At 44.2% G+C, this 12,656-nt stretch overlaps 1 protein-coding gene across 5 annotated transcripts in view; it reads left to right on the forward strand.

The window, feature by feature from the left end:
* raraa (retinoic acid receptor, alpha a) overlaps positions 1-12,656 on the forward strand; it is a 123,912-nt gene that overhangs the window by 28,252 nt on the left and 83,004 nt on the right. For 2 of the 5 annotated variants that reach the window (XM_035662625.1, XM_035662647.1), the window contains one exon: positions 340-462. The exons of 2 other annotated variants lie outside the window; for them this stretch is intronic. The gene's annotated coding sequence lies outside the window, so the exon portion shown is untranslated. The remainder of the gene's footprint in view (positions 1-339; positions 463-12,656) is intronic. One more of the 5 variants, XM_035662633.1, reaches the window with a different exon arrangement.

The raw sequence follows: 12,656 nt of genomic DNA on the forward strand, positions 1-12,656 counted from the left end.
CCCCCCCCCAAAAAAAAAAACAACCCTCCCTTTACAAACACACACAAGCAGAAAGGGGGTGTGGGGAGTTTGTGTGTGTGTGTGGGGGGGGGTAAGATAGAGAGGAAGGATGGAGGGCCTGGGGCAACATCCCCACCCCACCCGACTGACTGATACAGCTAATAAACTTTCATTTAAGCTAATGTTCCCTTTTTTTTTTCTGTTTTCTCCGCCTCCACCCTCTCTTTCCTTCCATATCTTTCTCTCCTTGCTCCCTATTTTTACACTGTTCTTCTTCACTCTCCTCCTCTCTTCATCTCTCTCTCTCTATATATATATATTTTCCTGTCCGTGCGCCAGAAGAAGGGCTCGTCCGAGCAATCGATGCGGGCAGTCCACCAGCCGGAAGCCCAGTTGGCCGAACAGCACACCACTCAATCAGTCTGAACAGCAGCACAAAAGGGCTGCTGGAGACCGACAGAGGTAGACACACTCTCTATATACAGCAGTAGATCCTGAACTGAACTCATTTTATGAATCATACACACGCCGCGCAACACCAGTGAGTTTTATACATGAAAACAAAGCCGGCTGACTCAACAACAACAACACATCAAAGATTCAAACTCATTTTTAAAATAGCCCAAACTGGCCGGAGCGCTTTGGCTCACGTCTCCTCGCCACTGCCAACCCTTCTATCTTTGAATACTCTAGGTGCTATGCTAATTAAACTTTCAGACAAATCAACTGCAATGTTTTTTTGTTCTTTTTTTAGAGCAACTGAATGGGCTTTGTCTGAGACCACATTTGGCTCAGTGTGCACACGTGTGGTTTTCTCTGTGCTGGTTACCGTGTCAGTATGTGTTGACAGTGGACATGCTCCGTACAACCGCACTGCTCACTGTTGCTCTATGTACTTTCACAATTTGGCTCGAAGGGTGTGTGCGGCAGATGCAATATTGCAATAGTGTGTTTGTGTCTCTGCGGTGACTGAATTCTAGGTTCTGTGTGGGGATTTCATTGCATTGTGTATCTTTTATGATAATAATAATATATGTGGTGCCTGTGTGCATGTTCACATTTGCTGTATGTGTTAATGTTTTTAAGTGTGTGGGGGAAATGGTTTTCTGCTTTGTTTCAATCATCAGTTGAACAGGGGAAAGTGTGGAATTTTTCCCATTTTATTTTTTGAAAACACTATGGTTTTCTCTCCCATTCATTTCCCGCAATACAAATTAGCCAAAACACTATTTTATGTGTTTTACTATTCATAATAACAATGTTGTTTGAGGCTTAACCTTATTCATCCAAAAGTAGTTTTCAGGGCTGCAATTAACAATTTCATGGTTGATGTCAGAAAGTGAAATGAATGAAAATGCCTAATTACAACAGTGATGTCTTCAAATGAGTTGTTTTGTTCAACCACCAGTCCAAAACCCAAAAAGGCAGTCGATTTACAAAAATATATCAATCGGCAAATTTTAACATTTAAAATGGATGAATCGATTATCAAAACTGTTCTTGATCAATTTAGCCAATTAATCAAACAATTGTTCCAGCACTATTGTCATAATTTTTGCAGCATGGTACATGCAGGAGACAAAACATAAAAGTGAAATGTGTTGCTCTCTGGCTACACACCAATTACACCAGTCAGACACTGTATACCAGTTAGTTTTTACCGGTGTAACACCTTAAAGGCCTATAATTACATTATATACAATTATTTTTTGTCCAATATTTGGTGTAATTCATATTATTAGCCTTACGCTTGTCCATGTTAAGCTACGTAAAGTCCGGCTGTAAATTCCAACAAAAAGTTAGATTTAATTTTTTCCTTCCATTGCCGTAACTCTCCACTGGCCTCACATAACTTTACTATCCTGCTCTTGTCCACTAATATGATATCCAGATTGCCGTCTACCGTCTGCCTGAATCCATGTGAATGCGGCAGAAAAGGTCACCATTTTACCATTTTTGTCAAAAGGGGAGCTTAAACAAAATTAACATTGATTTCCCATCTCAACCTGATAATAATTGGTTCCACCAGACCTGTATGTTTAAAATGTGCTATAGAATGTCTTAACAACATGCTGAGCCCCACTAATGGAAATAATCTTTTCATGTGCCACAAGTCAGGATCCATTAAGACAGATTAGGCCTTGACGAACAGTGGACCGCAGCGAATCAGGGTCGTCAGATGACATGGACAGTCAGAAGGAGAAATCCCTCTGCACATGTTGTCAGGAACGAGTGGCCTCAGCGTGGCTGATAAGTACACTGTCTGGCTCTCTACTGTCAAGGACCTTTGCTAGCTTTTGATACGTGAAAGGAGTGTTTGATCTGCTGAGTGCGCAACAGCCTGAAGTAGAATTGCCTCGTTTCCCTCCTTTACCCACTGAGCCCCCGTCACTCCATACACTCTTTTTCTCTCATTGTCCTCTCAATTGCTTTTGATGCTGAAAGTGAGCAAAGAGAAGTGTCACCCATCCTTCCAGAGAGGAGACTAGCTGAGCCAGATTTCGGTGATATGAGCAGCCTTCCAATCACTCCCCCACCCTGATTCCATATAGGTATGCTAATCCTTCCTTCCAGAGGTGTAGGGTCCTATATGCTCTGTTGCTGGAGTTGTGCTACAGTAGGCGAGGCAGACAGTCTTAGTATTTTTTAATAAGACAGCAATAACAATAAATCCTACAGGCTAATCACCCACTCGCCACTTTTCTTCTCTGCCCCCCAAACCCGGAGCGATGCAGCATTACCCTGCTGCCGCCTTCAATTACGCCATTCATCATGCGTCTTATCTGGCCGCCGGTGTGATTGAGTGTGCAATGGGAGGCGTCGCAAACCCTGCATTCTCTACACCGTGCGCGTGTGTGTGTGTTGGGGGTGTTGACAGGAATAGAAAACTGCATTCAGGAGAATGTGGGCATGTGGCGGAGGGTGTAAATGGGATGTGTGTAGAGAGGGTAAGAGAGTGTGTGTGTGTGTGTGTGTGTACGCGCGCGCAAATACAGGATTTACAGGAGTGTATAAATCAAACCAGATGATCGTCCTCCACTCTGATCCGCTCTGTCTCAGCAAGCACATTTCTCTTTTTTTTCCCCCTCCTACTGTCCCTGTACTTCCTTCCTCCCGTCTTTCTCCTCACCCCTCCTCCTTGTCTTCTTCTTCTTCTTCTTCTCTGGAACAGATTTGTCTAGGGGCCCCTGTCTAATCTCCAGCAGGGCCGAGTGTTGGGAGACGGGCGACAAATTTTAATAAGCAACTGGGCGCTGTAATTTAGCAGCCTGGGAGGGAGATTAGGCTGATTGATGCTGGGCTCGCCTAATGGTCCAGCCTACGGCTCCCGGCCCAAATTGGTGGTAATGAAAGTTTTGTGCAAATTGAGATGGAGGAAAATAAGGCATCCTCTCATCTTCCCTCACTCTCTCTATCTTCATTCATTCTTTCTATTCCTCTCTCTGTTTCTGTCCTCCTGTTCATTTCCTCCTCCGCTCTCTCAATCTTTTCGACAAGGTGTGTCCATTTCTCTGTCTCCCTCCATCACATCCGCTCTCTTTCCTCCCCTCTTTCTTTTCTTTATCTATTTCACTTTCTCTCTTTCAGGCTGTCCCTCATTTTCTCATCATTGTTCATGCTCTCTTGGCTCTCCATCTCTCTCTTCCTTTTTCATGCCCACCGCTCGCTCTGCCTCTTTACCAAAATCAATTTTTCGCTCATCTCCTGTCTCTCCCTTTTTTTTCTTCTCTCTTTCACTGTTTTATAGTTTTTCTAAGCCACTTTCTGCCCCTACTTAACTCCATCTAGTAGGTTATTTACTTTTACTCACACCCTCATTTGCTCCCTCCCTCCTCTTTCTTGGCCATGCCTGTAGGAGAGATGTGTACGTGTGTGTGTGTGTGTGTGTGTGTTGGTGTGTAAATGGGTAGGGAGGTGCTGTCTGACTCGCTCCTGTGTTGTCAGGACAAATTCATCCAGATCTGCAGAGAGATGGGACGACAAGGCTGATGACCACCTTCTTGTATTCCTGTCTGTTTCTCTTTCTCTGTGTGTATCCCCCCTGTTTTTTCTCTTCATTCCACCAAATCACTTTCAGCTGGCCTGCCACTCCGACAGGCTCCGTCTGCCAGACGTTATTAGGCCGCAGAGACTTCCAGGCCACTTTTCGGGGTATGGCGAATGCATTTCAGTGTCCAGCACCTTGTCCCACTGGCAAACTCTGTATTCTAGTTATACCAAGCAAATCTCAGTTTAGTTATAGTTATTTTGCTAGTTAGCTCTATGAGGTTTGAGTTTAAGTTTGTTATAGAAAAATGCATTGTACCTCCTTCCTGCAACAGCAGTTTGCTCTGAATAAACAAAAGAATAACAATGATAGCTTCTATAGCATCAAGACAAAGTTCCACAAAGAGAAACACAAACTTTATAAACATGAAATTGAGATTAGACGACATTGTATCACAAAAAACGTATTGCAGCGCTGAGGCAATAAGTGCTCTGCAACAAAGATGTCAAAATAAAATAAATGTAAAATTTCTGCCTGTGTGGGTGTAACAGTTTGTACGAGACACAGGAAACTGAGGTTTCATAAGTGATGCATGAGCAAACAAGTGTCCTTACTGAGTCTCCAACCTCCTTCGAGTACCACTCGCTTAAGAGCAACAGGGACAAAAACAGAGAAGAAAAAAAAGAAAAAATGCAGGGAGGGGAAGAGTGTCCTCGGGGAAAAAACAGGAGGCAGCCAGTGGCGCAGGGGGTTGGCAGCACTAATCCAGCAATAATAGAAGACCACAGTACTGTATTTTACATTTGATATTCCGATTGTCCCCTGAGAATGGATGTAATTGCGTAAATTCCCATGGGACTTCTGGCCCTGTATAAATTCAGCTTACGATGTGTGTATGCATATACTGTATAATAGTGAGTGTGTGTGTGTACATGAATGTGTGCATTTTGGCTCATCCATGCAGTCACATATTTTCCTGTTCGCACACGTGTGTGGCAGTGGGTGTGTATGTGTGTTAGCCAGCTATCCAGCTCACATTCCCCAACAAGAGAGCGACTGTCTTCCGGCACTTTTTCTGTCCCCCCTTTCTTTTAACTCCCACACAGCTCTCTACTTGTGATATTTTCTTTTTTAAAAGACGCTGCTGCCGAACTTGTCCTCCTCCTCCCTCGCTGCCACATTGAGTTATGCACTGATCTATCATTAATAGCTTCATTAGCATTTTTCTCCCTCTGAGGTGCTTGTGTATATAGTTCAAACTACAGCACGGATGCTCACATCATTAAACAAGCGAACATCCTGAATTCTCTCTATGACAAAAGCGGAGGTGGGTAGGAGGAGGTAATAACACCAATACACTTGGAGAGTTCCCAACATAAAGAGTGTGCACAGTCCCCAAATAAGCATTCCCTCCAATGTTCCCCTTCAAGGCCTCCTGTAAACTGTGTTTCCAAACTCATATTGCACAACCAGTGTCCTTTTGCAATATCCTGTGTGTGTGAACAAGAAGAGCACTTATTCCAAACTCAATCTGCACTCCAAGCAAAGGCTAGAGAAAAAAACTAGCGAAGCAACCAGTTTGACAGTAACGATGCAGCAGAGTCGGGTAGCCCAGCCCCGTAAATGAGTGGCAACCGCCTGTGAAGTTTATCTTGGCAAGAGGCAGCCCTTGTTGATTGCTCACCAAAGTCTGTGGTTGGGATCCCGGACAACACAATATAATCTTCCTCCCCGAGTCCTGACAACTGCCTAAATGCAGTGTGGTGGTGTGGGTAATTCCAGATTGGATGTGGCCTCTCTCCACAGGAGCTGTTAAGGCTTTGTAAGGTTCACACTCGGCTGGCCAAAGTGGTTTGTTAGAGTTGATTGTTTATTTTTCCCGGGGAGGGAGAGAGAGAGAGAGGGAGGTTTGTACGTATGAGATGGATGACGGAAACACAGAATGTGGCTTGGACCATAAACTCGTGGGAATTCTTAGTTCCTGGTTTCCTTTTTACAGTTGTAGCTTGTTTAAAATGTCCAGTGGTCAGGCATGCAGTAATTTGGCACTGTTCAGTACATTACACAAGTGTTTATGCAGGCCAATACGCCTAGCTTGTCTTGGAGAGGCAGTAAGACAGGGCCATTTTAATAAATAAGCCCTTGGGACACCAGGAACAATGGATAATGCTTGGCTGCTCTTTCTACTATTTTCTCTCCTGCCTTTGCCTCACTGGATTTGATTTCAGCACAGTTTGTTTGAAGGTTTTTTAAAGATATAGTGTGATCACTTTGATTGTCTACCTCCCATGATACAGGCTAGTGGAGGGGCAATAATGCAGGAGAAACCAAGAGCGTATGAATAGCCTCTGTTTTCGGAATGCTCTCCTCCCACCTCATAGTTTTATGGTGGCTGATGCTGTGAGATATTAAACGGGCTGACGGAGCGCTTTGATGTTCCTCTTCATATGATCGTGGGATGTGCCTGATGGTATGGGCTGCAGGGGAGGGGGATTTGTCTGTTCCTCTGGGGGCGGTTACTTGTATGTGAAAGGGGGGGGGGGGGCAGAGGAGGGAAGTAGCAGGGCGAGGTGCTGATGGGAAAGAGACGAATGGCGTGCCAGTGTCAGAAGTGGTCATGTGCTGAGGAAAGAGTAGGGGAGAATGAGAGGGAGGATGGAAGGAGGGCTTGACTGATTAACCTGTTTACCTCCCTGAAAATGCTCCGGGCGCCATTCTGATTAAAGTTCAGTCTTTCATCTATCATCGCCATGGCCGGCTTGAACCTTCAGAGCTGCCGATACCAAACACTGTCAAAACGATCGGGCCTCCAACCTGAGCCACCGTCACACCCTCCAACAACAACCCTAATACTTCAGACCAGTGGCTTCATTTGCATCTCATCCTTCCCTGACAGCTCTTGGCTTGTCAGGAACCTACCCCCCTTATGGTTCTATTCTTTTCTCGAGTTTCTATGTATGTCTGTCTTTATCTTCTCCTCCCACTCTGCTTCTAAGCTTCTTGCTCTCAAGACTCACTGGGAACGGCGCTTGTGTGTCTCAGCCTGTTTCCTCCTGTGATGCGCTTTCCCAACTCAAGGCTTTTAGCACCTCCAGCATAATACGATTACACCCGTTTGGGGACGCGATATTGTCAACGGCTTTCTAAAAATATCCCTTCAGTCCAGTCGCAGTAGCACAGTAGCACTGTGAGTGGACTGAATGCGGCGACGAGCAGAGGCAGAGCTGCACACAATGTTCTGGCCACTCAAGCACAAATGTTAGCCCTTTAAAAGCTTTTTGCACTGTCATAGACCCAGTGTGTGTGAGGACGGCCAGATGGGAAAGTAGAAGACAGGGGTTGGCAATTAGGTCTGGCCATGCACCATAGGGGTTAGTGAAGGTAACACAGGTGCAGTGGAGATGCAGACCTGACTGCTTGAAAGAGGCTGTCCTCCGAGGAAAAACAACATCAGTTGTTTCCGCAAATGTTGGCCTCTTCAATTTCAGTCTGTTCTCTCCAGTGTTGATCTTATTAGATCTCTGTTCTCCCCACTTCTCTGCGATGGGTGGCAGAAAATTAGGTCAGTGCTGTGTTTGATCATGCTTTCGCTCGTTCCCAGGGAGCCATTCCAACCATTTTATTTTTAAAATGCTTCTTTGTTTTTCTGCTCATTCTCTGTCTCTTTCTCTAATCCTCTCTCACTTTATCTTCCACGTCTTTCCTCCTGCCAGGGAAAGTTGACTGAAAACACATGGGCATCTGCCTGCCTAGTCATGCCTCAACACACGATCCCCGTTGTCAGTCAGTCTTTCACTAAAGTTATGCTTCTTGCTCTGTGTGTTTCCAAAATGCCAAGGTTGATATGGAATACATTTGTTTGGCACTTTTGCAGTTTGTAGTACAAGAAATGAATTTGTTGTACGTATTTACTATAGATATGATTGGCAGGATGCTGTATCGGGTCGCTTGATACATTGGTATATCTTTGGAAAATTAAATAGAAAAGTAGGTAGTATGTATGTTTCTGTTTTCAATGACAGTGAACATGGTGCAATTCAGATTTGTTTTAGGATTAGCTTTGTTTTGTTCCATCCTGAGCTGATGAGGGCATATGTGCACATCTGTGTACACAAGATTAGCTTAGGGAGTGCTTTTATTGGTCTACATGGACCCTAACCCTGGGGGCAACAGGAAAGGTTTAGGTGATTTCACTTCAGCGCAGACAGCCAATATGGTGTTACAGCAGCCTGTGATGGACTGATTTAATCCTACTGATGGTGCTCATAAGACACAGGAAAAGAGATAGACCTGCGTGTGTGTGCACACAAGTGGCGTCACCCTTCAGTCATACATGTGGACATAACAGAAATTGTGTGTGTGTGTGTGTGTGTGAAAAAGAGGGGTCAGCAGGGCTAACACAGTCCCCTGGCTGTTCTCAAGGTTAATGTGGGACTGACAGCGGCTGCTATTAGCGGCCTTCAGATGGTTTCCACCCCCTTTATGCGGAGCTGATTCATCCCGGTGGCAGCAGTGCATTAAGATGTAACAGCTTCACTCCCAGGTGTCACTCACCCCTTTAGACAGGGCCTACATCATAATTTTACATTTCCTATTAACTCCTATTGTCTACGCTCAACCACGATGGTCCATTAAAGGGATAGGTGCTACCGTTACAGGCTCATTCTCACGCGTCACTCAACTCTTCCTATATGTCATTATTTCATGTCGTCCCATTGTCTGTTAATTGAAATACCACAGACATTGTCTATATGGTCCATTAAAGGGACAGGAGCCTTGTTCCTAAGTGTCACCACTGCTTTAGGTGCTATCTCATTAATTTTCATAGTCTGTGTTTGACTTACACGTGCACAGAGAGGTGGGGCTGAGCAGAGGAAAAAAAACACCATCAGGCAGAAATGCACGCTGGCATGTTGAAGATCACCCAAACCATCGAAACCTCATTTACATTTTAATTCAAAGACATTAAGCAGATGCTCGTACCAAGTGCAGGTTGATGTTTAGTGTCTTGCTCAAGGACGCTTAGGTGAGGAGGGTTGCACAGTTAAATGAAAACAGTCAGATAAAGCCATTTTCTGTTTTTAGTCGCATTTTATTTTTAGTTGCTACGACAGTCCCAGTGGCGTGCAGCTTTATTGGAAAAGACTGGGAAAAACAACTACATTGCAATTGGAAATGGTAGCGGAGAGCAGAGATGCACCCAGCATTCGAGAAGAAAAAATCCTCTCTGTGTCTAAATGTATCATTTCTTAAAAGTAGATAATCATTAGTCATTTATAGATACTGAGGAGAACAAATTATGTGCAGAGGTTTATCTTTTAGAAATGTAGCCGATTCCCAAATTACCAGCACTAAGTATTTAAATGTTGTAAAGGATCATGATAAGCAAGACTGGCAGAGGTGGGGGAGGGGCGGAGGTGCGCATGGGTCCATATGAAGAGTGATGAGTTGTTGACTTCACCCTGTCGGCCGGATGCCATCAAATCATTAACCAATCAATAGTCATCTGGTGAGCGCCTAAGGACATCGGTGAAAATCTCCCAGAAACACTCGAATCAATTACTTTTTGCCTCAGCCACAGACTCACACACACACACAACACACACACACACACACACCACACACACACAACACAGCACACACACCACACACACACTTTCCTTGATACAGTTAATTTTTTTAATTTTTTATATTTATACTTATGCAGGCTTACATATTGAAGTCACTGCCTCCCCCTCTTCCACATGCCCAAACTTGCAGGCATCAGATTGCAGTGCCATGGGAAAAAGAAAAATGAGTAAATTCTGTCTTCCCCCTCATTCCTCATCCCTCATCCCCTTTCCTCCTCCTCCTCTCTCCTTCCCTCCCCTAATGGAAAGCAGCATTCCCTGGCTGCCGTCAGCAGCTATAGCCAGCTACACTATAACACAGTTAATAGATAGGCTTGGCAGCTTATGGAGCCCATGCATTTTTAAATGTGAGTTTTATGACTCCTGGCGAGCAGGCAAGAGACGAGAGGCAGGAATATGCTTGATATTTGTATCTCGATAGTGTGTGCCTGAGAGTGTGTCTGTATGGGAAAGAGGGGAAAATGAAGTGCAGAAGCAGCGGACACGATGAGTATCACAACCTTGTTCTCTCTTACTTTCCCTCCATTTTCACTTTATTTATTTCAAACTATATGCGTCTCTTGCCTTCTTCATTAAAGACTAATGTTAATGCACACAAGGTCATTCTGGTCATAAACCCTGTTACTAAGCAGGATGTGCATGTATATTTATAAGCCAAATCCAGCTGTTGTTTTTACACTTTATTTTGCATGCTTCCAGATGTCAAATGGATTTATGTGTTTACATACAGTATATATATACAGCGCAGTGTGTGTGTGTGTACGTGTGGCTGATGCATATTCTTATTCTCGCAGCTTTGGTATTTGTACAATGACCTTTGGGCATCGTCAGGCAACTTAATCTCACACACATCCACCACACGATGTATGTTAGCTTATGTGCGTGTGTCGTAGAGAGGTCATAGCATGATGACATCTACTCGGTAGTATTCATCTGTGGCTGCCCTGATCCATAAACCCCTGCCTCCTCTCCACTGTTTCATATAAACACAAATAGACACACACGCAGCTGGCAGTTGGCACTTGGCATTTTCTCATATGAACTACAGAAAAAAAACGTTCTTTGGGCGAGGGTTGGGGCCTGACGCAAAAAGTAATCACCCTCAGATGTCTGTATTCTTCCGGTCATCAAACATAATCAAACATGTGCTCAACTGGACATTGCCCAGACTAGGGACTGGCAGGGTATAGTCTGCTTAATGTTCGATCCAGCTAATTCAGACGTTTGTGTTCTGACATACAGCTCCTCCAGGTACTGTCTAGATAAGTTCAGGGTTGCAGTGCATGTGTGAAAGGGACATACTGCTCCTGTTGGCCTGCTTGTCTTGCTGATCGCACTGGTCAGGAGCTATGGAAATGTGCATTTTCCCCTCCAGGAGGAAAAATGACATGCAGCGTGAAGCGTAGTTTGCTCAGGGCCATTAAATGCAGACGATACCACAACGGGCAGCAGCGCTGGGTGATGCTGTCATCTGACATGTCCACACTGGTGGCTAGCTGATGATCACATACCGCAGCACCGAGCTGTCATGGAAATTTCATCCCATATTAATATGTGGGGAGACACATTACTGACAGCTGAATTACTGCAGTCTGCTGATACTGGCCAGTTTTATAGTTGATATGTTGTCACTCGCATCTGCAAGTACCAGTGAGAAGTGATCTCTGGGCACTACGGCTTTGACCCTTAAAGTATAACAATGTTGGTGATGCAGAGTTTATTAATAGTGACTGAGTGTGCTGGCTAAAGGCTTTATATGTAAAATGTAGTGTGAGGCCTATGAGATAGATACAAAGATATTAACTAGTATGCAGAAAATAACACTGTAATGGAGTAATGCTTGTATTCTTTTCATCACTGCACAATACAAAAAGTCTCCATTCTAAACATAATTGATCACGGCATAGTGTTATTAACTGATTCCATTTGAGTGTAGAGATACTAGGAAATGTACCTAATTGTTGTTATTTTTTCACTGCTGCTCTTAACTAAATGTATTTTTGTGTATTTTTCACAGTGACACATGATTTTGCTATTGTGTGGTATGAGCTGCGTTATCCCTGGTCTACCTTTCCCTACTAGAGCCTTTGACTTACTTTGTCACTGTCAGTGTGAAAACCAATTGAAACCCTATGAATATGCAGATATACACACAGTTTCAAACACACCACGGTAGATCATTCAAGTAATTTAATTTAGCCTTCTGTAAACAAGATGCTAACAAGCCCTCTGGAAATACAGTGACATTTAGGCTGTTTTTGCTGGCTTTTTGCTTCACACACACACAAACACATACACAAACACACACCGTGCTTAATACTGACATATTCACAGTTCTACAATCAAAGGTGGAGCACACACAGATTCCTGTGTAAACCCACGGCTGCACAGAACACACATCTACACACAGAACACACATCTACACACACACACACACACACACAGGCAGAAGAAATACAGACACTAATGCACTTCCACTATACACTCAGATTTGCTTACACCTTCATAAACCATTAGTTGTCCTTTGAATTATAAAGTTCTCTGTTTTATGACACTACATTTTGTAATATACTTGAAAGAAATACTGGTATTGGGCTGCCTGGAGGAGCCACAGACTGTCCCTTTTTAAGAGGGCACGCCCGCTCTGAGGACCAGATCTTGTTTGATCCTCCAGTGGGCGAGTGGCGGCATAAACAGGAAGGGGCCCTGCGCTTTAGTGCGTCATTAGCTCTCGTGTCATTGGATCTTCTGTGTTGAAATGTACTGAAGTGTTTCGCATAACATTGTTAGCCTGATATCCTGGATAGGTACACGAAGGTGACACAGCCTTATAGGCAGGCACACACAGGCACATGTTGAAGTGGTGATCACACACACACACACACGCTCAGTTGATTTGTGTGCGCTGGCTGGAGGAAAAATGAAACATCCTCTTGAGCCAGCTGTGTTCTGTTCCCTTATGAGAATAGAGAGTGATGTAAATGTCTTGGTAAAGGTGCATGCACCCATCTATGTTTATGCATATGGAATATGACAGT

This window comes from Morone saxatilis, unplaced genomic scaffold, assembly GCF_004916995.1.
Source record: "Morone saxatilis isolate NCDOM2014 unplaced genomic scaffold, NCSU_SB_2.0 Contig1, whole genome shotgun sequence".
NCBI classification, from domain to species: Eukaryota; Metazoa; Chordata; class Actinopteri; family Moronidae; genus Morone; species Morone saxatilis.